Here is a 27464-nt window from a genome sequence, read left to right as displayed (position 1 = left end):
CTGTTTGTTTGTCTAGTATGTTTGCAAACTGTAGCTCTTTGCATTTTATTGTGTACTGTAAGTTATAGTTATTTTCCTTATACCCCTCAACATTCCCTACAGCTATTCACAAAACACAGTTCTGTTTATTTTTTGTCCTCCTGCTGATGCCTGCACTGCACTGATGTTGCAGCATGATCTTCTGATTTTAGACTATAAAGTTATTTTTCTGTAAGTGATACAACAGTATACTAAAACCCTTGGTTTTCATCTGTTATGTGATATTATCAATTGACGTAAGAAACATTCACACTGAGTGACATTTTCAATCTCCCAATAACTCGCTGAGTGCAAATATGATAACGGGATAAAGCAAGAGTGTAGGAAAATTGAAAGTATCCTAAAATAAACAAACAGATAACTGAGGAAATATTTAGAATTCCCCAGGCAAAAGGCAACATAAAGAACAAACTAGAAATATCTGTATGCCGCAATTTGTCACCGTTTGTGGAATTATTTGTTCTAAATGACAACAAAATAATTTTCATTGGTATTACAAGAGCGTTTAAATAGAATTTTAAGCACCTGTTGAGAGATATGAGAGGTGAAATTACGACCACCTAATTGGTCCAGTTGTAATTTAACAGTCAGTAAAATTAATGTAAGATGACATCCTGACGATTAATATGTTATACAACGACAACTCTGAAGTCCAGTGTAATCTTCCTGATGCTTAGTGCAGGCAACAAGACACATTCATAAGTGCTCCGACTAACTGATAACACGAGTCCTAGAGTACAACGTCATCAATCTACAAACTAATATTACGAAAAATGTACCCTATCTGACATCAAAATATGCCAATTTACTCACAAATTTAGTCATCGGATTCAGCCAGCTAAAATGTTTTTAGTTCTAGCAGTCGGATTAGAGAATCAAATGATGAACAAATACTTATAATTGTGTTCTAAATCTAGTTTCCTACTCACAAACAATCATAGAACTCAAAGTTACGTGTATAATCGTCATTTACTGAATCAGTCACTATACATTATACATCTACACAGATACTTCGCAAATCAATATCCGGGACGTGGTGGATGATACCCTATACGACTATTAGTCATTTCCTGTTAAACCCGGAAACAGAGCGAGGGAAAACCGATTGCCTCTGTGCCTCCATATGAGCCCTAATTCCTCGCACATTATCTTCGTTGCCGTTAAGCGCAATGTATGTTCGCGGCAATAGAATCATTGCGCAGTCAGCTTCAAATGCAAGTTCTCTAAATTTTCTCAGTAGTGTTCCTGGAAAGGAACGTCGCCTCTCCTCCAGGAATTCCCATTTGAATTACCGAAACATCTCCGTAACACTTACATGTTGTTCGAGTCTCCTAGTAACAAATCTAACAGATCGCCTGTGAACTGCTTCTATGTACCCCTTCCGTCCGCCCTGGTGCGGATCCCAGACACTCAGGCACTATTCTAGGATAGGTCGCACCGGCATCAAATATGCGGTCCCCTTTGCAGATGAAGCAGACTTTTCTAAAATTCTCCCAATCAACCGAACTCGACCATTCTCCTTCCATACCACAGTCATAACATGAACGTTCCATTTCATTTCGCTTTGCTACGTTACGCCCTGGTGTTAACGTGACTGTGTCAAGCAGTACACTAACAATGCTGTATCCCTACATTACAGGTTGTTTTTCCTACTCATCCGCATTAACTTACCTTTTTCCACATTTAGAGCTATCTGACATTCATCACAGCAACTAGAAACTGTCTACGTCGTCGTGTATCTTCCCTATACGTTACCGTACACCACGGCATAATCAGCGAACAACCGCAGAGTGCTGACCACGCTATGTACATAGAGAACAAAACTGGTCGTATCACACTTCCTGAGGCACACCTGAATATACCCTTGTCTTTTAATGAACACTCGCCGTCAAGCACCACATACTGGGTTGTACTGCTTATGAAGTCTTCGAGCAACTCAAATATTTGTGAAATTATTACATCAGCCTTCAGTGGCGAACCATGTCACACGTCAGATTTGGTTTCGTGGGGCAGAGCGGAAAAGGTAGTGGAAAGGGGCCAAGGTCAATTAGTGTTAGTTATACCAGAACACACTCCACTTTATTCCTCATACCAATGCACAGTTTTCACTTTAAAACAACAAAGACCAATTCAAGGCTGATGGCCAAGTAACTTCTACAGACATTTATAGTCCTGTCTTCCTCAGTTGCGTGTAATATTACGGTATATTAATAATTTTTACTTATGGACCGTCTGACAGCAACTGAATGAAACACAATTTTAGTGTCATACGGGTTTCGCCTTTATTTTCTGCAAGGCATCATCAGTGGCCTGGAATATGTACAAATGTTAGCTATTTTATTTACATTTTTGTCATTGTGCCTGTAGGTTATAAACGATTCTGGTGGTTGGTATTTCCTATTAAGTAGTAATGTTTTGAACTGTACTTACAGGTTGCATGGGCAATTTCCTACATATTACGCTCCTGTTGCATTTGTGGTGTTGTTCTTCTTCTTATGAACGCCAATTTGCGGTTTTTTTCGCCACTCCACAACAATATGCACAGAACGCTTGTTTTAAAGCAATGTTTTGGTTTCTGTTGACGACTGTCAAATGTTTTTGCCAAAGATCGAATGTTATTGCCAAACTTATGAGTGTAACTATTGAAGTATCTATGGTCTGTTCGTGTATGCATTTGTGTGTGCGTTTGAGTATGTGTGTGTGTGTGTGTGTGTGTGAGTGTGTGTGTGTGTGTGTGTGAGTGAGTGAGTATGTTTTTGGTGTGATATATATTTTTTGTGCTGTGTGTGCGTGTTTATGTTCTTTTTCCCTGCGTGTGTGTGTGTGTGTGTGTGTGTGTGTGTGTGTGTGTGTGTCCCCAGATGATGTGGGGAAGAGTTCTCATTCTTTTTTTTGTATTTTTCTTTTATTATTTTTTGTTTTATGTTATCATTTCCTTTACTAAGTGTAGTAGGGAGCCTTTGCCGATGTGTGTTTGTTCATTTGTCACATGTTTGTTTTCTGCTATGTGTTTCTGGACGTGGAAGTTTTCTTGCATTTGTATAAGATGTTTGTCATGGTTGCTGATTCTCATTATTTTCATTTCTTGTTCCATGTTTGTAGGATGATGGTTGTAGTGTTTTAAATGCTCTGCAAATGTGGAGTGGTTTGTTTCATACTTCCAACATCTGATATGTTCTTTTGTTTGAAAATTCCTGCATGTCATGCCTATGTATACTGCATCACAACTTTGACATTTAGGTTTATATATTCCTGATTGTTGGAATTTGTCTCTCTTGGGAGCTGGCTGGCTTAGGTGTGATTGAAGGGTTTGCCCAGGCTTATATGCTATTTGCAAGCCCTGTCTCTTTAGGATGTTTGCAAATCTGTGTGTTTGTTTATGTGTGTAGGTCATGGTGTACCATCTGGTTCTTTTCTGTGTGGTGTTGTCATTGTGTGTGTTTGTTGAGTGTGTTTTTAAGTTTTCAGCTTGTGAGTTCTTTTGTATTGTGGAACTGTTGTGTTTGTTTTTTATTTGTGTTTTCATTTTTTGATTGAGCTTGTGTACCACATGTGTGTCATACCCATTGTTCATAGCTATTTGTATGATTGTGCTCATTTCTTCTTCATAGTTTCTCTTGCTGAGTGGGATTCTGTTTAATCTATGTAACATGTGTCCTAGTGCTGCAAGTTTCTGGCTGTGGGAGTGGTTGGATGTGGAATGTATTATTGTGTGTGTGGCTGTTCGTTTTCTAAAGATGTTGAATGTACGTTTACCATTTTCTTTTTTAATTGTAATGTCAAGAAAATTTATTTGATTTTTGTTTTTCTTTTTCAAGTGTGAATTTAATGTTCTGATGAGCTTTGTTTATTTCTGATTGGAGTTCATCTATTTTTTCACTTGGCTCATCTACCAGACAAATAATGTCATCCACATATGTGTACCAATATATGATTTTGAAACTTTCATTTGTGGTTATCTTATCAAATATCTGATTTTCTAGGTGACTGATGAAAATGTTTGCTAGTGTTCCTGATATTGGGGATCCCATGGGCAGTCCATCCGTTTGTAGATAATATTCTTTCTCAAACTGAAAATAGTTTTGTTCAGTTGTCAGTATGAGCATATCTGTTATTTCTTTTATTGCGTCTGTGGTGAGGTTGCTGTGGGATGAGAGATTTTGTTCTATGATTTCTATTGTTTCTGTGATAGGGATGGAGGTATACATATATTCTATATCGAATGAAATCAGTGATGCTGTGTGTGGTACCTGTATGTACTGTATGTTTTCTCTTAGGTTTCCTGTGTTTATCACTGTTCTGTTGTTTTCTACTTTATAGTGTTTTGTAACTAACTTTTGGAGATGTTTGGCTATGCGGTATGTTGGGGCTTTCTTCAAGTTGATAACAGCTCTCATTGGAATTCCGTTTTTATTTACTTTCGGTTGACTGCGGAGTGTTGGTGCTTGTGGGTTTTTCTGTGTTAAGTAGTATTTCTGTTTGTTTGTGAGTGTGTGTTCAATGTTTTTCAGTGTTCGTTTCACATTTACCTGGAATCGTGTAGTTGGATCTGACTTCAGTTTTTGTGTGGCGTTGGTGTTTTTGTATTCCTTGGTTTTTGTGATGTATTGCTTTTTATCCATAAGTACTGTTACATTTCCCTTGTCTGCTCTTGTTATTAATACGTTAATGTCTGTTAACTTTTGTTTTAACCTTTTCATAGTAGCTGCTTCTGTTTGGTTGTTCTTATTGTGTGTCTGCTATGTTTGTTTTATTATGCTTTTTATTACTTCTTTTACTAGTTCTCTTGTCAGTTCTATTTTTATTTCAAATTATTTTGTTGTTCTTCACGTGTGAGGATGTGTTCGGTTTCTACTATAAGATTTTCTATGTATTGATTGTTCACTTTGCTATTGGTGCAGTGTTTCAAATCTTTTTCCAAGAGCATTTTTTCATTTTCGTGTTGTTCTGTCTCTGTTAGGTTAACTAAGCGTGGATGGAATGTGTGTTGGTGTTCATGTGGTTTCACATTTAAAATGTAAATGTGTTTTTGCGTCTTTTTTACTGTTAGTTTCATTATCTTCTTTTTATGTTTGATTTGTAAATGTTTCATTGCTGTGTATGTGTTGTGTTCCATTCTTTCTACTAGTGCCATGAAAACTGCGGCGTTTCCTACGTTTTTTGCCAGTTCTAGATGAGTCTCATAGAGCATCATGTTTAGGTGCTCTTTTTTAGAATAGAGCATCTTAATTTCATGTAGTAACCAATATCGTTCTGCAAATGATTTCGACTTTTGTTCCACTGTAGAACTGTTTTTAACCTTTAAATTAATGTAACTTGGAATTAAATCGTTCTTTTTGCATGTTTTGTTGAATTTTATATGCTGTGTCGTCTTATGGAGTCTCAGATGTATTTTCTTGAACCTGTTGTACACGTTGACAGGGAATGCTTGACATAGCTGTATTGACATCTTCAACTTTTATAGTCCTGTCTTCCTCAGTTGCGTGTAGTATTACGGTATATTAATAATTTTTACCTATGGACCATCTGACAGCAACTGAATAAAGCACAATATTAGTGCCATACGCGTTTCACCTTTATTTTCTGCAAGGCATCATCCGTGGCCTGGAATATATACATATGTTAGCTATTTTATTTACATTTTTGTCATTGTGCCTGTAGGTTATAAACAGTTCTGGTGGTTGGTATTTCCTATTAAATAGTAATGTTTTGAACTGTACTTACAGGTTTCGTGGACAATTTCCTACATATGACGCTCCTGTTGCATTTTTGGTGTTGTTCTTCTTCTTATGAACGCCAATTTGCGGCTTTTTTCGCCATTCCACAACACTATGCACAGAACGCTTGTTTTAAAGCAATGTTTTGGTTTCTGTTGACGACTGTCAAATGTTTTTGCCAAATATCGAATGTTATTGCCAAACTTATGAGTATAACTATTGAGGTATCTATGGTCTGTTCGTGTATGCATTTGTGTGTGAGTTGGTGTATGTGTGTGTGTGTGTGTGTGTGTATGTGTGTGTGTGTGTGTGTGTGTGTGTGAGTGAGTGTTTTTTTGGTGTGATATATATTTTCTTGTGCTGTGTGTGTGTGTGTGTGTGTATGTTTCTTTCCCCTCTGTGTGTGTGTGTGTGTGTGTGTCTGTGTGTTTCCAGATGATGTGGGGAAGAGTACTCTTTTTTTTATTATTTTTTGTTTTATGTTATCATTTCCTTTACTAAGTGTAGTAGGGAGCCTGTGCTGATGCGTGTTTGTTTATTTATCACATGTTTTTTTCCTGCTATGTGTTTCTGGATGTGGAAGTTTTCTTGCATTTGTATAAGATGATTGTCATGGTTGCTGATTCTCATTATTTTCATTTCTTGTTCCACGTTTGTAGGATGATGGTTGTAGTGTTTTAAATGCTCTGTGAATGTGGAATGTTTGTTTCATACTGACAACATATGATATGTTCTTTTTATCTTGTTTGAAAATTCCTGCATGTCATATGTACGAGTATACTGCATCACAACTTTCACATTCAAGTTTATATATTCCTGATTGTTGGAATTTGCCTCATACTTCCAACATCTGATATGTTCTTTGTATCTTGTTTGAAAATTCCTGCATGTCATGCCTATGTATACTGCATAACAACTTTGACATTCAAGTTTATATACGAGTATTCCCGATCGTTGGAGTTTGTCTCTCTTGGTAGCTGGCTGGCTTAGGTGTGATTGAAGGGTTTGCCCAGGCTTATATGCTATTTTGAAGCCGTGTCTCTTTAGGATGTTTGCAACTCTGTGTGTTAGTTTATTTGTCATGACACACTATAGAAAATATGTATACCTCCATCCCTATCACAGAAACAATAGAAACCATAGAACAAAATCTCTCATCCCACAGCAACCTCACCACAGAGGCAATAAAAGGAATAACAGATGTGCTCAGACTGACAACTCAACAAAACTATTTTCAGTTTGAGAATGAGTATTATCTACAAACTGATGGACTGCCCATGGGATCCTTAATATCAGGAACACTAGCAAAAGTTTTCATCAGTCATCTAGAAAATCAGATATTTGATAAGATAACCACAAATGAAAGTTTCAAAATCATATATTGGTACAGATATGTGGATGACATTATTTGTCTGGTAGATGAGCCAAGTGAAAAAATACATGAACTCCATTCAGAAATTAACAATGCTCATCAGAACATTAAATTCACACTTGAAAAAGAAAAAGAAAAATCAAATAAATTTTCTTGACATTACAATTAAAAACGATAATGGTAAACATACATTTAACATCTTTAGGAAACCAACAACCACAGACACAATAATACATTCCACATCCAACCACCCCCACAGCCAGAAACTTGCAGCACTAAGACACATGTTACATAGATTAAACAGAATCCCACTCAACAAGAGAAACTATGAAGAAGAAATGAGTACAATCATACAAATAGGTAGGAACAACGGGTATGACACACATGTGGTACACAAGCTCAATCAAAAAATAAAAACACAAATAAAAAACAAACACAACAGTTCCACAATACAAAAGAACTCACAAGCTGAAAACTTAAAAACACACTCAACAAACACACACAATGACAACACCACACAGAAAAGAACCAGATGGTACACCATGACCTACACACATAAACTAACACACAGGTTTGCAAACATCCTAACGAGACAGGGCTTTAAAATAGCATATAAGCCTGGGCAAACCCTTCAATCACACCTAAGCCAGCCAGCTACCAACAGAGACAAATTCCAACAATCAGGAATATATAAACTTGAATGTGAAATTTGTGATTCAGTATACATAGGCATGACATGCCGGAATTTTCAAACAAGATACAAAGAACGTATCAGATGTTGGATGTATGAACCAAACCATTCCACATTTGCAGAGCATTTAAAACACTACAACCATCATCCTACAAACATGGAAAAAGAAATGAAAATAATGAGAATAAGCAACCATGACAAACATCTTATACAAATGCAAGAAAACTTCCACTTCCAGAAAGACATCGCAAAATACAAACACGTGATAAATGCACAAACACACATCAGCACAGGCTCCCTACTACACTTAGTAAAGGAAATGACAACATAAAGCAAAACATATAAAAAAAACAAAAAAAGAAAGAGAACTCTTCCCCACATCATCTGGAGACACAAACACACACACACACACACACACAGAAGAAAAAAAAACATAGACACACACACACACACACACACACACACAGAAAAAAAATATATATGACACCAAAAAAAACACTCACTCACACACACACACACACACACACACACACACACACACATATACAAACTCACACACAAATGCTTACACGAACAGACCACAGATACTTCAATAGTTACACTCGTAAGTTTGGCAATAACATTCGATCTTTGGCAAAAACATTTGACAGTCGTCAACAGAAACCAAAACATTGCTTTAAAACAAGCGTTCTGTGCATAGTGTTGTGGAATGGCGAAAAAAGCCGCAAATTGGCGTTCAAAAGAAGAAGAACAACACCAAAAATGCAACAGGAGCGTCATATGTAGGAAATTGTCCACGAAACCTGTAAGTACAGTTCAAAACATTACTACTTAATAGGAAATACCAACCACCAGAACTGTTTATAACCTATAGGCACAATGACAAAAATCTAAATAAAATAGCTAACATATGTACATATTCCAGGCCACTGATGATGCCTTGCAGAAAATAAAGGCGAAACGCGTATGGCACTAAAATTGTGTTTTATTCAGTTGCTGTCAGACGGCCCATAAGTAAAAATTATTAATGTACCGTAACTTCTCCATTATATGTTTAAATGACTGCTTTTAAAACACCAGCATTTAGAGTAACGGCTTAAGGCCATACTTAAGTAAAATTACAATATCTTCTCTGCTAAAGTCCGAAATAGTATTTCAGATCAGCTAAGGAAATTCTTTAAAAGCCAAGCATTTAGAACTTCCGGCTAAAGTCCATATTAAGGAAAATTCAAGTTAATTCTTCAGCTGAAAGGCCAATAAAAACATTCCTTTACGATGTAAGAGAGAGGCATTAAAGATAAGCTTTTACACAATACAACAGAAAAGCATCTTAAGAAAATTTTAAGTATCTTGTCCGCTGAAGGCCCAAAAAAATCATCATCATCATCATCATGTTTTAAGACTGATTATGCCTTTCAGCGTGCAGTCTGGAGCATAGCCCCCCTTATACAGTTCCTCCATGATCCTCTATTCAGTGCTAACATTGGTGCCTCTTCTGGCGTTAAACCTATTACTCCAAAATCATTCTTAACCGAATCCAGGTACCTTCTCCTCGGTCTGCCCCGACTCCTCCTACCCTCTACTGCTGAATCCATGTGTCTCTTGGGTAACCTTGCTTCTCCCATGCGTGTAACATGACCCCACCATCTAAGCCTGTTCGCCCTGACTGCTACATCTATAGAGTTCATTCCCAGTTTTTCTCTGATTTCCTCATTGTGGACACCCTCATGCCATTGTTCCCATCTACTAGTACCTGCAATCATCCTAGCTACTCTCATATCCGTAACCTCAACCTTGTTGATAAGGTAACCTGAATCCACCCAGCTTTCGCTCCCATACAACAAAGTTGGTCGAAAGATTGAACGGTGCACAGATAACTTAGTCTTGGTACTGACTTCCTTCTTGCAGAAGAGAGTAGATCGTAGCTGAGCGCTCACAGCATTAGCTTTGCTACACCTCGCTTCCAGTTCTTTCCCTATGTTGCCATCCTGTGAGAATATGCATCCTAAGTACTTGAAACCGTCCACCTGTTCTAACTTTGTTCCTCCTATTTGGCACTCAATCCGTTTATATTTCTTTCCCACTGACATTACTTTCGTTTTGGAGATGCTAATCTTCATACCATAGTCCTTACATTTCTGATGTAACTCTGAAATATTACTTTGCAATCTTTCAATCGAATCTGCCATCACAACTAAGTCATCCGCATATGCAAGACTGCTTATTTTGTGTTCACATATATTTATCTCACCCAGCCAGTCTATTGTTTTCAACATATGATCCATAAATAATATGAACAACAGTGGAGACAGGTTGCAGCCTTGTCTTACCCCTGAAACTACTCTGAACCATGAACTCAATTTACCGTCAACTCTAACTGCTGCCTGACTATCCATGTAAAGACCTTTAATTGCTTGCAAAAGTTTGCCTCCTATTCCATAATCTTGTAGAACAGACAATAACTTCCTCCTAGGAACCCGGTCATATGCCTTTTCTAGATCTATAAAGCATAGATACAATTCCCTGTTCCACTCATAACACTTCTCCATTATTTGCCGTAAGCTAAAGATCTGGTCCTGACAATCTCTAAGAGGCCTAAACCCACACTGATTTTCATCCAATTGGTCCTCAACTATTACTCGCACTTGCCTTTCAACAATACCTGCGAAGATTTTACCCACAACATTGATTAAAGAGGTACCTCTGTAGTTGTTACAATCTTTTCTGTTTCCATGTTTAAAGATTGGTGTGATTACTGCTTTTGTCCAGTCTGATGGAACTGTCCCGACCCCCAGGCCATTTCAATTATCCTGTGTGGCCATTTAAGATCTGACATTCCACTGTATCTGATGAGTTCCGACTTAATTTCATCCACCCCAGCCGCTTTATTGCACTGCAATCTATTGACCATTTTTTCCACTTCCTCAAATGTGATCCTATTTCCATCATAATTCCTATCCCATTCTACCTCGAAATCTGAAACATTACTGATCGCATTTTCACCTACATTGAGCAACTCTTCAAAATATTCCCTCCATCTGCCCAAGGCATCCACAGAATTCACCAGCAGTTTTCCTGACCTGTCCAAAATACTTGTCATTTCCTTCTTACCTCCCTTTGGAAGACTGCTAATTACACTCCAGAATGGTTTTCCAGCAGCTTGACCCATAGTCTCCAACCTGTTTCCAAAGTCTTCCCACGATTTCTTCTTCGATGCTGCAATTATCTGTTTGGCTTTGTTTCTTTCTTCAACATAACTTTCTCTGTCTACCTGGGTTCTGGTATGTAGCCATTTTTGATACGCCTTCTTTTTCCTTTTACAGGCTGCATTGACTGTATCATCCCACCAAGCTGTTTCCTTCATCCTACTTTTACTCACTACTGTTCCAAGACATTCTTTAGCCACTTCTAGTACTGTGTCCCTGTACCTTGTCCATTCCTTTTCCAATGACTGTAATTGACTACGTTCAACAAACTGGTACCTTTCTGAGATCGCTGTTATGTACTTGTGGTTGATTTCCTTATCCTGAAGTTTCTCCACTCTTATCCTCCTACATATGGACCTGACCTCCTGCACTTTCGGCCTCACATTCCCGATTTCACTGCAGATTAAATAATGATCAGTGTCATCAAAGAATCCCCTGAATACACGAGTGTCCCTCACAGCCTTCCTGAATTCCTGATCTGTTATTATATAGTCAATGACAGATCTGCTTCACCTGCCTTCACAAGTATACCGGTGAATGTTCTTATGTTTAAAAAAGGAGTTTGTGATTACTAAGCCCATACTGGCCCAAAAAATTACTTAAGAATAATTAAAAACAACCTTAAGATAAAAATTTACAGAACACGGCTGAAGGCCGTATCAAGAATTCAAGATAATTAAAGAGAAATCTTACAGACAAAGATTTACATGTTTAAGTGACAGATTCTGAATCAAACGCGGCTGAAAGCTTTAATCCAGAACAACAATAATTTTAATTGAAAAAAATGGTTCAAATGGCTCTGAGCTCTGATGGACTTAACTCCTGAGGTCATCAGTCCTATAGAACTTAGATCTACTTAAAAGTAACTAACCTAAGGACATCACACACATCCATGCTGGAGGCAGGATTCGAACCTGCGACCGTAGCGGTCGCGCGGTTCCATACTGTAGCGCCTAGAACCACTCGCCCACTTCGGCCGGCAATTTTATTTGAAACACGGTTAAAGGCCTCATCTTAAAATAGTTATCATAAAGGTCAGTTGAAGACCATATACTTAACATAAAACAGACAATATTAATACATGACTGAAGGCCTGGCACAGTACCTGCGACCAAATAAAATGACAATCACAAACATCAAACAGTGGTGCTCAGAAATGTTCCAAGGATCGACCAGGGGGCCGTGGAACTCTAACAACAGTTCAGGTGAGACAGGCAGCCAAGCGTACCTCTAAACAATCGTGTGGCAACACGACCTAGGGACAGCCCAAGAATCAACCAACAACCCAATCAGTTTCCTTCCACCCGACACACTCGCTGCTATATTTCAAGCGACCGACTGACTACCCTAGCACGCAGACAGCATTCATCTGCTCAGTGGAAAAGAAGAAACACACGGGTCCACGTAAACACACACTTGCACACTTTTACGTCCACGTACTATATCTGATTTGTAATGGTGGGACCATCCGACCCATCATATTGCATCATACTGGCTCTCCAAGCGCAGTACCTTGTTTCACGTAATAGTACTGGTGAACACATTAATCCCGTCCTTACACCTCACTCCCATTCAATATACCAGAATGAAGCGTTGAAAGATTTTTAAAACCGTGTAGTGGTGTGTTTATCATTTAATGATACAGGAGTTCCCAGAGGAAATGATGAAATGGGGCATACGTTCAGTGATACTACATGATCGCTTATGTGAAGGACATATGCCCTATTCCGGAAGTTTTCCGATTTTCTTGTGGGACAGTATGAGGTAGTTCGGCTACCTGATGGACCGGGAATGTCATGTATCAAATTGTTTGTCTCGTCTTCCCCTACAGTGCTGTCGAAGGCTGTAAACGATGAAAATGTGCTGAATAATACCGAAAATCAATAACAACGTACATTGCTGGTGTTCTACCCTGGAGACATTCGAAATGGGGCATACGTCAATAGAAAGGTCTTTGCATCGCACGATCATTCCTGTCAAATCACTGTATATTGACTATACCTCAAGCGAGACACTATACATGACAGTAAGCATGTCTTCAGCAAATTTTGAATGCAAAATGAAACAGTGTATACTATGGTAAAAATTTCTTTTATGCGTTTCGAGCCCCACGTTTCACCAGGAGTACCATAAACTGGTTTTGCCTCCTAATAAAGTCATCATCAGTTGAGATAAATACGTTGTTATTAAGACTGCGATTGTATAGAAATAGAGAAGTAGATCACGTAGTTCCATTACAGAGTTATATGATTTTGGCATTCAGAACAACAGGATAACCGTAAATCAGAAAAAATCTAGGGAGCTATCACCAAATTATGCGGAATATATATGATTCTACAAGAGTAGAAAATACTTATGAATAAAACTAATAAGTGGGTGAGAGATACAGTTATAATGGATAGCTCAATAGTTGAAGAGTAATGAACATCTCTAGAAATGGCCACCACAGAATTAGGAAAGGAAAACGTAAGTACAAGGAAGTTAATTGCGAAGAAGAAGTACATAAGTTGATCTAAGAAAGAGGAGTATAGAAAAATGTTTAGGAAAATTCAGGAAATCAGAAATACAAGTCAGTTACGAATGAAATGAAAAGGAAGTGCAGAGAAGCTAAGGTGAAATGGATGCAAGAAAAATACGAAGAAAATGAAAAAGAAATGATTGTAGGCAGGACTAACTCATCATAAAGGGAAGTCAAAACAAACGTCGCTGGATTTAATAGCAGGGCGATAATATTAAAAGTGCAATAGGAGTCCCACTGTTCTTTATTGAAGAAAGCTTTCTTCACCTAACTAAATTTATCTCCGATAGCTTTATAGGCATCTCGACTATTTCAGGACTGCTTCATTTCGAATTTTGATGTTGAGTAAATTGTTATTCTACTTACTCCTACTGTTAATCATCTTCGCGGTACGCAAAAGTAAGAACATTGATCACTATAGAAGTATGTTACGATCTTAAACAGGTACTACTTAAAAGCTCTTTGATAACATTATCTAGGCAGAGGGAGTATTAACTGACGAAATGAACGGATAGTGCTAAGTTTGCGGTAACCGTCATTGTTCCTACGTTACTGAAATGAGCATATTGCAGTATATCCTTCAGCCATAAGCTAACAGCAATTACTTTTTACATACCGAACAGTGTCAGGCACTGTGTTTAAGAGAGGCTGGACTACAAAGAGAGAGGCTGGACTACAAAGCGCACAAATACAAAATACTGTGCAGGTATCAGATTTCGTTTCGCAAATGAAGATTAACCTGACAGGTACATTTGGTGCATATAGTGGGTACCCAGCATTGCCAAGACGTGAAACGAAAACTGAATATATTTCAAATGATTTGTAATTGAAGAATGTTAAGAAGTGTGTCGATAGATAAAGTGCGAAATGAGTGGAAAAGTCTGTGGAAGATATTTACCCCAAGAATGAAAAAGATGGTAGTCCATCTTGTCACGATACCTTTACTGATATCTTTACCATCTCTGTGCAAGCAGCATCTGCTGGCTTGAGCTTCCAGATGCTTCTGTCCTTTCGCGCCTGTTCTGTCGGACAGAACACTGTCGTGTCGCGCCGACAGTGCTAGACAGTAGTGAAAGCGCGATGTCCGGAAGAGGTTGATGTCTCTCTATTAACATCCACTGAAAGAGTGTGGAGCAAAAAATTCGCAAATCTATATTGGAAGATGTTTACTGGTTGTACTGAAGGGTGTAATTAATTAACATATTAAGGGTGAAGAGTCTTTCAGTTATCTGAGTGAACGGATTTTAATTTGTGAACTTCATCGATGTGAAAGAGTGAGATATGTTTAGCTGTATTTGTGCTGTTAAATGTTTAATAAATTGCTTACGAAGACAATATTTTACTGCAGATGATTCTTATCATCATATATGATTATTAGTGTGGTAGATAATTACATGCACGTCACTCAGGTTCCAGTTTATTTCCTATGTGACCGTGGTGTGTTGCCAGTATCTCCCTTAAAGGTCCGATAGCCAAAACTTTAGGAATAACTCAGATTAGTTATAATTAGCGAAGGAGGGTTTACGATCTGTTCTGATGTTCAAGAATAATTAAAACTGGACCTGAAAAGAGCAGTAGAAGGGTAAGTTAGTGGTAAGAGACAAAGTCAAGAACGCGTTAATTTCATGTTGCCACCTGTTAGGTACAGAACAATATGAACGAATTTACGCTCACTCTTCAGGCAAACTCCACAAATTGTTACTGGCGTAAACAATGGCCACCTGCCACGGTAGCACCAAATACTTCGAGACTGGATGGACAAAAAACGGAAAAACGTTAAGATAATGATTCTAATGCTTCCTTTGTTCTATATACTGTCCCTTAACTTTAGTACAGCACACAGGACGGTTATAAAACCACCTGGAACTGTCAGAAAAATTCCTCCCTTGATATGCTGTTTAAGGGGACAATTACTATAATTTTTTTAATTGCAGTTTTGGAGCCATGAAACTGTTTAGAATCCACCACTGAAACAGTTTTCCGAATACGGAACGGAAATGTTTGTCATTCACGGTTGAACAAAAAAATGCACCTGCCCGAAATCGGCGTTTTTAAAACACCAGTTTTATCGGGAATTTCAACTTTGTAGCCGCGAAAAATTGTTCTATGTGCTTGATCATGACTAAAACTGATAAAGTGATCAAGGCGCTTACGACGTACAACGGCTTGGCAGTCCGACGGCATTTCAGTTCGGTGGAACAGATAAAGAAGGCAAATTTTGGCAACGTATTGCCACAAGTGTTCAACGGATGACCACCCACAACACCAAAATTGGCCGGCTGGGGAAACTAGTTGGTGCAAGTGGCAATTGCAGAGGCTACCGGACATCTGGACGAATATCAACACAACCAGACGCTCTCCAAAGAAGTTAAAGTGATCCATCCGATCTACGAGGCCCATTCGGAGGACGAGTTATTGTACCGGTGCTTGGGAGGAAACACACAAAATTCAAATGAAAGTTTAAACGCGTGTGTTTAGAAGATAGCCTCCTAGAATTTGCATTCAGGTGCGAAGACTGTGGAGATTGCGCATTTTCTGGCAGTGAGCAGCTTCAACGAAGGGTATTCAGCAATTCTGAAGACCATAACAACGATGGCGTCAACCTGGGATCCTATTCGACGTCATTCGCCAAACATTCGGACGACCACCGGATTCAAGCGGACGAAAACCTCTCGTCACCGGGCGTACGAGCGGCTATGGAGCAGCGTAGGATGGCCCAGACTGAGCAGAATGCCCTCTATGAGGAAGAGGAAGGACTATTTTATGGACCCGGAATAGCAAATTGATCGTAAGTTGCATAATATTCCATTTATATGTATCCTAAACTTCAAACGCGTTTTTCTCGAAATGATTCAAATGGTTCAAATGGCTCTGAGCACTATGGGACTTAACATCTTAAGTCATAAGTCCCCTAGAACTTAGAACTACTTAAACCTAACTAACCTAAGGACATCACACACACCCATGCCCGAGGCAGGATTCGAACCTGCGACCGTAGCAGTCCCGCGGTTTCGGACTGCAGCGCCGGAACCGCTAGACCACCGCGGCCGGCCAAGTTTGACATTGATACCTATAACACACCCCGAGAAAAAAATTCTGAAAGAACATGATTTTCTCGGGCCAAAGATAGTAAACCTCCCCTTAAGTTACCCGCCGATGTGGTCGAGCAGTTCTAGGCACTTCAGTCTGGAACCGCGCGACCACTACGGTCGCAGGTTCGAACCCTGCCTCGAGCATGGATGTGTGTGATATCCTTAGGTTAGTTAGGTATAAGAAGTTCTAAGTCTAGGGGACTGATGACCTCAGATGTTAAGTCCCATAGTGCTCAGAGCCATTTGAGATCCCCCTTAAGTTGCTGGTCGCAGTGGCCTGACTATCGGTTATGTCGTCAAAGCGGTGAACCTTCATGTCAGTTTCTGAACTTTGTCGTTTTTCAGTAGGTTCGTATTCATGACACGAGTCTCGTTAACCATGATGATTTTTCCGCAGAGTAATTGTCTGCGTTTTGCATTTAAATCAAGTCACTGCAGGTGACCGCAAGTAATTGTCTTTGTTCTTGAGCTATGGCGTGGAAACGGACTTTGCACACACATTTCTCTTCTTAAAAATATTATGGAGAATGTCAGAATGTCTTGAACATTTCATTTAGAAATGTTGTTCTATTGCTATTTATGTCTCAGCAACGCTGTCACACTACAGTCGCACGTGCACTATTTAACAATGCTTGCTCACAATTCACTTGTCGTATTCACTTCCGTTTACTGTTGTTAGTTCAAGCTGACACTGTAGTTACTGCACTGACGTCACTTATACGCCAGCAATAACATCAGTCTTGGAACTTTCAGCACCGACGCAGTACTTACGTTTGTGTAAGCAAACTCCCAAGATCGACAGGAAACACAGCCGGCTAGAACGATGTCTTCGTTTCAAATTTTATTGACAGAACGTGCTGTTCACTCTGGCTGTGATGTAAGGAATGTTGATGCATTCTACATTCTTAAGGGGCCATGTATTTTGTCCACTAAGCTGTTACCTTATGTCTGAATTGGACACTTCCTTGAATTTTATGGTTTTGCTGCAGTTGATCTTTAACGTACGTCTAAGTACAAGTTTTCATGACTGGACACAAGGGTTTTAAAGGATGTCGTTTTATACCTGTGGCTGTTTTCTCACGGAAACAGGTTGCTTTTAATAAAGTAATATACAACAGTTGAGCGAACAATGAACTTTCAATAACAGTTTCTTTGTTTAATTCCAATGTCCATTATCAGCCTACAATCCCTACTACTTAATATCTCGCCTTCTTCATAGTTTACGAAATTGAATGTGTTATCCTTTTTGAAATCTGAGTATCAAGTAGGCTTATGGGAAGGATTCAAAGCATCAGAGCAGCGTAGATTGGAAGCAGGTGAAAAGAACAATATGTACTTTCCGGAGAGTGGAAATAAAATAAATATCAATTCAGTAGAATGACGGAAGTGCAAATTATTTAGGACGAGTAATGCCACAAACTCAACGCCGCATGTGCAGATGAATATAGTTGCTTACTTTATTAATGTCGCTTGGTTGAACAATACTTCAGTAAGTTCTTCTGCATTGATACCAAGCGTAACGTTTTAATTGCAGAACTGAGCTAGCGATTACAATGAACAACGTTGTTTCCAGTTGAGTTTAAATAACTAATACAATCTGGCAACACTGCTCACTGCTCAGCTCGAACTACAGAGTACGAGAGAGACTGCTTCCCTGTCGTACTTGTCTCTTGGTTTGTCATTCCATCAAGATGGGTGACAATACACGATAACAGAATACACCACGAGTTTTGCGGCGGTGCTAGAATATCGGCTTCCGCTCCATGTCTTATTCTTGCCAATTCCCATGTATAAGTGCTCCGTTTTGAATTTCACCTACATTACAATCTATTTAATATTATGGCGATCGGACGTTTAAGAGAGTCGACTTACAGAAGATCGCATTCGCCACGGAAATAAACCGTCTACCTTTTATTCGTGACTTGTCTGTAATTAATTGGTATAAGCTCGGTAACTACAGCTATTAAGATTTTGCATGAAATGGCAAGACGATGTATATAATCATGGTTTATTGGTTTACTACCATTAAGTTCCTAACTGTCCCTTCCTCACTCGCACTATTACAATTCACAGTGATAATCTGTCATTCCGCAGAAGTCGCCATTTCATTGAGCATGACTCTTCTGTACTAGTTTCGGCTTTTACTGCATAACTTATTGAGTGATAACCGCTCAGCTTCCTTACACAATTCTTCCCACTCTTCTGAACACCGTCACAGCGATCCGACTAACACTTCTAGATCAAGAGAGGTGTTACTTCCGATGCCCGCGCGTAACGTTGTGGAAGGATACCGGTTCGGTTCGTGAATGCTCCCGCCGCCGATAAAAAGTACGTAACATACCGGAGGACTCAGGCAGTCACAATCGCCGACTACCGCATGCTAATCGAAGAGTACTACTGTAGCAACGGAGCACGCTTAAACTTACTCTCGATTTTCGCTCTGATCCACGTCGTTGTAGGACGTAAGTGGTATTTACGATTCAGGAGATGATCAAATGTTATATCAAAGAATTTTGGACTCACATAGTAGGTTGTTAGCTTGTTGCAAGGTGAAACACGCTGGTGTCTTTGCTAGCTGACATTGAGGTGAAAATGACAACTATTCTATTTAAAGTGGAGTTGGCCACAATCATCGCATTTATAATATGTATTAACTCACCTTCTCCATATCTGCTGTCAGAACGTGGTCTCCGTCGTCTCTGTGTTTTACTTCAACTGGCGTTCATCGTAAAGTTCTGTGAGAGCTTGAATAAGATAACTACATCGTAATGGTTCATACAGATCTACTGCGTGACGTCTAGGAGGGAGGGGGACTAGGCCCAAGTAAGGGTTGACCATCGATCGTGACCAGTATTATATTCATTGAAAAATGTGTGCTTAATAGATCAAATCAAGCCACTTAATAAAATTTTGCTTCCAAGCTTTCAACGACTAGTTAAAAAAATAAAATAAAAAAAACCGTTAAGAAGTACAACAACAAATCTCAAAAGTGATCATATTTCATAAATGGGCATATCTCCGAACATGTGCAGCAGTGTTTACTTTCCATTCAAGTATTTAATACGCTGCCACACTGCCCCATAGTACTGTTGAAAACATAGGAAACCCTAAATCTTGTGTGTGGTTATGAAAATATCTATGTTCAAAGACAACAAATGAGCATTGCACTTAAGTGTCACAGTTATGGAAGCAAATGCTTTCAACAAGTGACTTATTACAAAGTTTCAATTCCCAAATAAGATATCATGCAATTATTAGGACATAGAAGCTTATGTAACAGAAGAAAGAGGCAAAAACGTAATACAGTATCTATGCTTAAAAGCAATAAAAAGAATCTGAGACAGAAACAATTTGCCAATTTACCTTATCGTATTTTCTGACAGCCTGTTTACTGATTTACACTTGCTTGGTATCGAGCAATGTTCCATAGCATTACTGACCAAAGGAATAGAAACTTACTAAAACAATAACCTTAAGATTTACATCCAGTTCTCGCAAAAGAGGTCGCACGCACACACAAACACACAGAGGTTTCAAAAGATACATATTTTTTAAAAAAGTATAGACAAGTACAACGTAGCGTCAAGCTGTTTTCTTGGCCCACGCGGGTGTTGTTGATCAAGAGGCTGCGCAGCCCGCGACCTCAGAATCCAACCCGGTTGCACCCAGGTAGTTACTCAGCGTAAATCAAATATAGACAGCTCCCGCATAATCGAGACAACTGTGCACATGGTGCCTATTACTGCTAGTATTACCTGACAAGAAAATGGGTCTTTAAGTTCAAAAACTAATCTAATTTTGAACGATCATTAGCTCCTCAGTCATGGAACTGAACACAATATGGCTACGAGCGTTGTTACACACCCATGTACCAATAAGGAGGCAGAAGCAAAACACTGCTGTATTAACAAACCTTATTACTGAAGCCACTCCAAAATTTCAACGACGACATGAGAAGATTCGCCCGGCAACCGCAGTTCAGTTTCAAAACAACGCCCTGTGCCGTAAGGGTACCAAGGTGACGCTACGCGGGACGGAAAATCAGCAAGATTTAAATGTATGCAACGGTTGGCTAACGAACTTCGATTTCATTAGAAGACTGTGCCTTAAACACCAAGAAAATGGCACGAAGGCTATTCTCACACAAATAACAACTTAATTAGCAAGCGTCAAAGTCACGCACAACAATAAATGAGATAGCTTAAAGTCCACAATGCTATCATATACAATGAAGCTCCAAAGAAGTTGGTTTTGGCATACGTATTCAAATACAGAAATATGTAAACAGGCAGAATAGGACTTTGCGGTGGGCCACTCCTTTATAGGTCAACAACTGTCTGGTTCAGTGCGATTAGGTCGGTTACTGCTACAACGGCAGGTTATCAGGATTTAAGTGAGCTAGAACGTGATGTTATAGTCGGCGCACAAGTGATGGGACATAGCATCTCCGAGGTACCGGTGACCGATGAAGTAGGGATTTTCCCGTACGGCCATTATACGAGTGTACCGTGAATATCAGTAATCCGGTAAAACATAAAAAAAATGGTTCAAATGGCTCTGAGCACTATGGGAGTTAACATCTGAGGTCATCAGTCCCGTAGAACTTAGAACTACTTAAGCGTACTAACCTAAGGACATCACACACATTCATTCCCCAGGCAGGATTCGAACCTGCGACCGTACCGGTCACGCGGATCCAGACTGAAGCTCCTAGAACCGCACGGCCACACCGGCCTGCTGAAACATCAAGTCTCCGACATCACTGTGGCGGCAAAAGCAGCCTGCTAGAACGAGACCAAATTCGACTGAAGAGAATCGTTCATCGTGACAGAAGCGCAAGCCTTCCGCAAATTCCTGTAGATTTCAGTGTTGGCCGTCAAGTGTCAACGTGCGAACCATTCAACGAAAAAACATCGATATGGGCTTTCGGAGCCGAAGGTTCACTCGTGTACCGATTACGACAGCACGACCCAAAGCTTAACGACACGTATGGGTCCGTCAATACCGAAATTGCACTGTTGCTGACTAGAAACATGTTGCCTGGTCGGACGAGTGGCGTTTAAAATTGTATCGAGCTTACGAATATGGATACAACGTCATGATTGCACGGACTCTCCAACTGGCAGGGGACTTTGCAAACGGCTGGAGGCTCTGTAATGGTATGGGGCGTGCGCTGTGGTGTGATATGAGACCCTGACACGTCTAGATACGACTCTGATAGGTGACAGGTTCGTAAGCATCATGTCTGACGACCAGCATCCATTCAAGTCCATTGTGCAATCCGATGGGCTTGGGCAATTCTAGCAGGACAATGCGACACTCCAAACGTCATGAATTGCTATGGAGCGGCTCGAGGAATACTCTCCTGAGTTTAAACACTTTCGCTGCCTACCAAACTCCTCAGACATGAACATTATTGAACGTATCTGGGACACCTCGCTACGTTGCTGTTCAGAATAGGTCTCCACCCATAGTAAAATCACGGATTCACGGTATCAGATCTCTCCAGCATTACTTCAGACATTAGTCGAGTCCATTCCATATGGTATTCATGCTCATCTGCGTGGTCGCGAGGGTCCTACACGATATTAAGCAGGTTTACTAGTTTCTTGGTTCTTCAGTGTATGAGAAGGCAAAAACACAGTATGCCTTACTTATACAAAATCACAAATTTACGCTGGTATAGTAAGCAGAAGCTCAAACACGTACAAACCTCTTAAACACGCTCTCGACTCACCCACGACCGGGGCAGAAACAAGCATAAAGACTGAGCCGATACTTTTATTCGAACAGCCATGAAGGCGGGTAAGGCCCATCAGCAGACCACGACACACTGGAAAAGGAACATTTTGTGAACCTTACACTGTCCCGAAATTCACTCGACAGAAGTAAGGTACCTCACCGTAGTGCAAAGGCGGCGCACTTCCACTTAACCAAGGCGCCGCAGCCACGGATTTCCGCGCTAGGAATAGCTTCGGCCACCTCGTGTCCTCCGGAGCCCCGAGGATGAACACTTACTCTCGGAATATCGAAGTCCAGTCGTCCGACAGAGTAATCACAATTCTCAAAACACAACACGCCTTGTCTGAATAGCCCTTCCTGCTCCGCCACCTGCCACCGTCCGACCACCGCCTCGTTCTGCCACTTGCTTGCGTCAAAACGGCACACCCTGCTCTAGAAGCAAAGATGGCATGCGGAAGACGTACGGCGACCACCGACACGGTGCGCCTCAATGATGAGAAAGATACTTATTCATAATCTCTACTTAGAAATTAATTCCCCAGTTACTTTGACAGCTCTCTGATGATAATTTAGTAACATGTCACACATCAACAATATCCCTTCATGTAAGTCAAATGTCATACGAATAGGAATATAATTCTGAAGAGAAGTTCCGTTGGGAAGCGCTGGGTTGTTTGCAAAAGAAATAAACTGAGGGAACACCACAAATTACGCCATATAGGAACGGGCCATATACTGCAGTCTACATGACAGAGACCAGGTAAAATTCAAACTCGTAGCGTCGCAAATCGTTCGCTATTGTTTCTCACATTTAATCGTTATTTTAAAGACAATTTATGGAAGCGATTACTCACACTCCTGAATCAAAATAGTTATCGGGCGGTCAACCGCTGACAAGGGATTATATTTCAAACGCCCTGAATGGGAGTTAATTTGAATAACGTGTCACTTTGTGATTTATTATCAAAAGTTTCCAATTTTTTCCTGTGTCACGGAGTGCGCCACGCGTAACAAAAAACTCGATGCGCAAGTCCTGTTTTTTGACGCACAGCAGTATATTAAAGGGTGCGTTGGAAAATAGCTGTTAGCAGCGAGAGTGAAAGGCAATCAATGTAGGTCACGATTCGTTTTGTCGAGAATAAGCAACCTGTCACATACGTTCTTAGTTGCGGGAGCCTGGAAAAATGTAGAAGAGAATTGGATTCGGTCTGGCAGAGGAACGGCTACGTAAGTAACCCTCCGTTTGCCCACACTAATCTGGAATATTGTGGTATACTGTTTCGGCTGACACGGTATTTACGGCTTAAAATCAGAAGTCTTAACTCCTAATGATGAAACGAAGATGTAGTTGGATAGTAAGACAGTGCGTTCCTTACAAGAAAATTTCACTTTGTGATGTAGTCTAATCTTAGATAACTTGTGTAACGCCAACAGTAGTTCCAACCAATAGGTTACACTCCCCTCCTCCCCCATCCCCCCTGCCGCAAAAGAAACGTGGATTTGGAAGTGCAGTCGTCTCAATAGAGTCGAAATGTAATCAAGAAAAAATTGCTGTAGAATGATGTTACTTAAAGGCAAATGATTGCGTATTCGTAGCATCTGCACTTCATATCATTTTATACTGACGTAGGTTTCTTTCCAGCTAGTCAACGTGAAAATAGATTGACAACTTAATAAATAAAGCAGTCAGTCGAAGAGATACAGTAGCTGGGCACTTATTAAGACACGGTATTGCTGCTTCTTGAAATAATTTTACTCCACCATCTTCTTTGGTTGCTGAGTTTAACTCACCCGTCTTCTTTCGACACTGACTTTCGACGCAGAATTTCACTCGGCCATCTTCTTTCGATACCTGGACCTTGAGTGTTGGCGAGATCTCCGAAAACTCTGTACACTGTCTTCCGGTGAACTATGGAATTAAGAAATATGGGTAGGTAGGCATGGATTCGACATTTTGTTGTCAGTGTCTTAGTAACATATTAACCTGAATATCATTCAACATTTTCTTTGAGTCAGTCGGTTGCTCATATGCATATTCTTAACTGAATAATCTCTAATGACAAAATTATTGCAATGTTTGATTAAGAAATGTGTTAATGAATCAGTAATTAAAATAGGAAGTGCAGGGAAGCTAAGGCAAAATGGGTGAACGAAAAATGTGAAGAAATCGATATAGAAACGATTGTCGGAAGGACTGACACAGTACACAGAAAAGTCCAAATGGTCTTAGGTGATATTAAAAGCAAGGGTGGTAACATTAAGACTGCAATTGTAATTCTACTGTCAAATATAGAGGAGACGGCGGATAGATGGAATGTATGCATTCAACGGTTCTATGAAGGGGAAGACTTGCTTGATGAAGTGTTAAAAGAAGAAACAGGAGACCACATAGAAGAGACAGGGGATCCAGTATTAGACACAGCTTTTGATTGAACTTTGGATGGTTTAAGATCAAATAAGGCGGCAGTGATAGGTCAAATTCGATGAGATTCGGGGAGACACCAACAAAACGACTTACATTTTCGTGTACAGAATATATAGATCTGACGATATGCCATCTGACTTTCGAAATAACATCAATCACGCAATTCCGAAGATTGCAAGAGCCGACAACTGCGAGAATTGTCGCACAATCAGTTTAACAGCTCATCCATCCAAGTTACTGACAAGAATAATATATAGACGAATGGAAAACCAAATTTTGGGTGTATGAGAGGGTGATCAGTTTGCTTTAGGAAAGGTAAAGGCAGCAGAGAGGCAACTCTGATGTTGCGGTTGATAATGGAATGAAGACTAAAGGAAGACCCGTCCGGTTAGCCGTTCGGTCTAACGCACGGCTATCCGGATTGGGAAGGAGCCCCTGGTCCGCGGCACGAATCCGCCCGGCGTACTTGTGTCGGGGTCCGGTGAACCGGCCAGTCTGTCGGTGGCTTTTAGGCGGTTTTCCATCTGCCTCGGCGAATGCGGGCTCGTTCCCCCTATTCCGCCTCACCTACACTATGTCGGCGATTGCTGCGCAGACACGTTCTCTACGTTCGTGTACACCATCATTACTCTACCACGCAAACATAGGGGTTACACTCCTCTGGTGTGAGACGTTGCCTGGAGGGAGCCGAACCACACAATAACCCTGAAAGAGTGGTTCGGTGTGTGGCAGTGGAGGGATGAAGTGTACTGCGGTAGTCGTTGTGGGGTTGTGGACTACAACGGTTTCGGCGGGGACGGAGCCTCTCCGTCGTTTCTCAGCCCCCGGTTAGCATAAAATACAAGACTAAAGGAAAATCAAGAAACGTTCATAGGAGTCGTCGACCTGGAAAAAGCATTCGACAGTGTAAACAGGTGCCAGATGTTAAAATTCTTAGAAAAATAGGGGTAATCTGTAGGGAGAGACGCGTAATATATAAAATATACAAGAGCCAAGACGGAACCGTAAGGATGAACTACCAAGACGAAGTGCTCCGATTAATAAGGGTGTAAGACACGGAGCCTCTCCGTCGTTTCTAGGCCCCCGGTTAGCATAAAATACAATACAAGACTAAAGGAAAATCGAGAAACGTTCACAGGAGTCGTCGACCTGGAAAAAGCATTCGACAGTATAAACAGGTGCAAGATGTTAAAATTCTTAGAAAAATAGGGGTAATCTGTAGGGAGAGACGCGTAGTATATAATATATACAAAAACCAAGACGGAACCGTAAGAGTGAACTACCAAGACGAAGTGCTCCGATTAATAAGGGTGTAAGACATGGATGTAGTCTTTCGACCCTACTGTTCAATCTGTACAGCTAACAACCAATGACGGAAATAAAAGAAAGATTGAAGAGTGAAACTCAGATAGAAGGAGAAAGGATAAGACTGATATTATTCTCTGATGACATTGCTATCCTCAGTAAAAGTAAAGAAGATTCATAGGATGTATTGAATGGAATGAACATTCTAATGAGTACAGGATATGGATTCAGAGTGTATCGAAGGAAGACGAAGGTAAAGAGAATTAGTAGTAAGGAGGACATAAAAAGCAGACTAGCACTGTCAAAAAGGGCATTCCTGTCTACTAGTATCAAATATACACCTTACATTAAGGAAAAATTTTTGAGACTGTCCGTTTGGTGCACAGCTTGTATGCTAGTGAAATAAGGACTGTGGGAAACAGAAACAGAAGAGAACCGGATCATTTGAGATGTGGTACTACAGAAGGACGTTGAATGTTGGGTGGACTGATAAAGTGTGAGGAGGATCTGCGCAGAATCAGCGTGGAAAGGAATATATAGAAAACACTGACAATCAGAAGGGATAGGACGGTAGGATACCTATTAAGGTATCAGGGAATAAATTCCATGGTACCACAGGGAGTTCTAAGGGGTAAAAACTGTAGACGAAGATGGAGATTGTCATACATCCACCGAATAATTGAAGACGTAGGTAGCAAGTGCTACTCTGGGATGAAGAGTTGCCGCTGGAGAGGAATTCGTAGCGGGCTGCATCAAACCAGTCAGAAGCCTGATGAATAAAAGAAACCCTGCGATTATGAGTGATTATTTTAAGCTTGCTCAATGTGTTTATGAAAACAGTTATATGAAACGACACGAAACAATAATCAACGCCACTACTTGATTCAAAAGTTCTCTGAGCATTGTACTATGCAAGAATTTGTGCTTACTATGTCTGATACTAGTTATAATGGAAGTAACGATAAGATTGGCCAAGTCACAGGTCAATAATCTATTACAATTGCTGTAACCTTCCTCTCGGAATATCAATGCTGTTTTCCTTCTGTACAACTACATTGCAGTGTTTCTCACACATTCATAACATAATCCGAGCTTTCCTCATCCTCGTCTTTCACTGTTTTCTTTTATCCTATTAATCCTCTAACTTCACCCTACTTCAACTTACGCTTGTACCTAGAATTCAACTCATAATCCAGATTTCTTATAATATTATTATTGTTATGTACTAATTATGAACTATGGCCAATATAATAACTGGAGCCGTACCTTAATTATTATTGTAATTATAATACCATTTTAACTAGTAATACCATCGTGTACTGATCATGCACTATATGAAACATGTTCTTCACGTTTT

This window comes from Schistocerca cancellata, chromosome 8 (assembly GCF_023864275.1).
Source record: "Schistocerca cancellata isolate TAMUIC-IGC-003103 chromosome 8, iqSchCanc2.1, whole genome shotgun sequence".
In the NCBI taxonomy this organism is placed as follows: domain Eukaryota; kingdom Metazoa; phylum Arthropoda; class Insecta; order Orthoptera; family Acrididae; genus Schistocerca; species Schistocerca cancellata.
The sequence above is the reverse complement of the archived record's forward strand: the minus strand, read 5'-3'. Positions refer to the sequence as shown.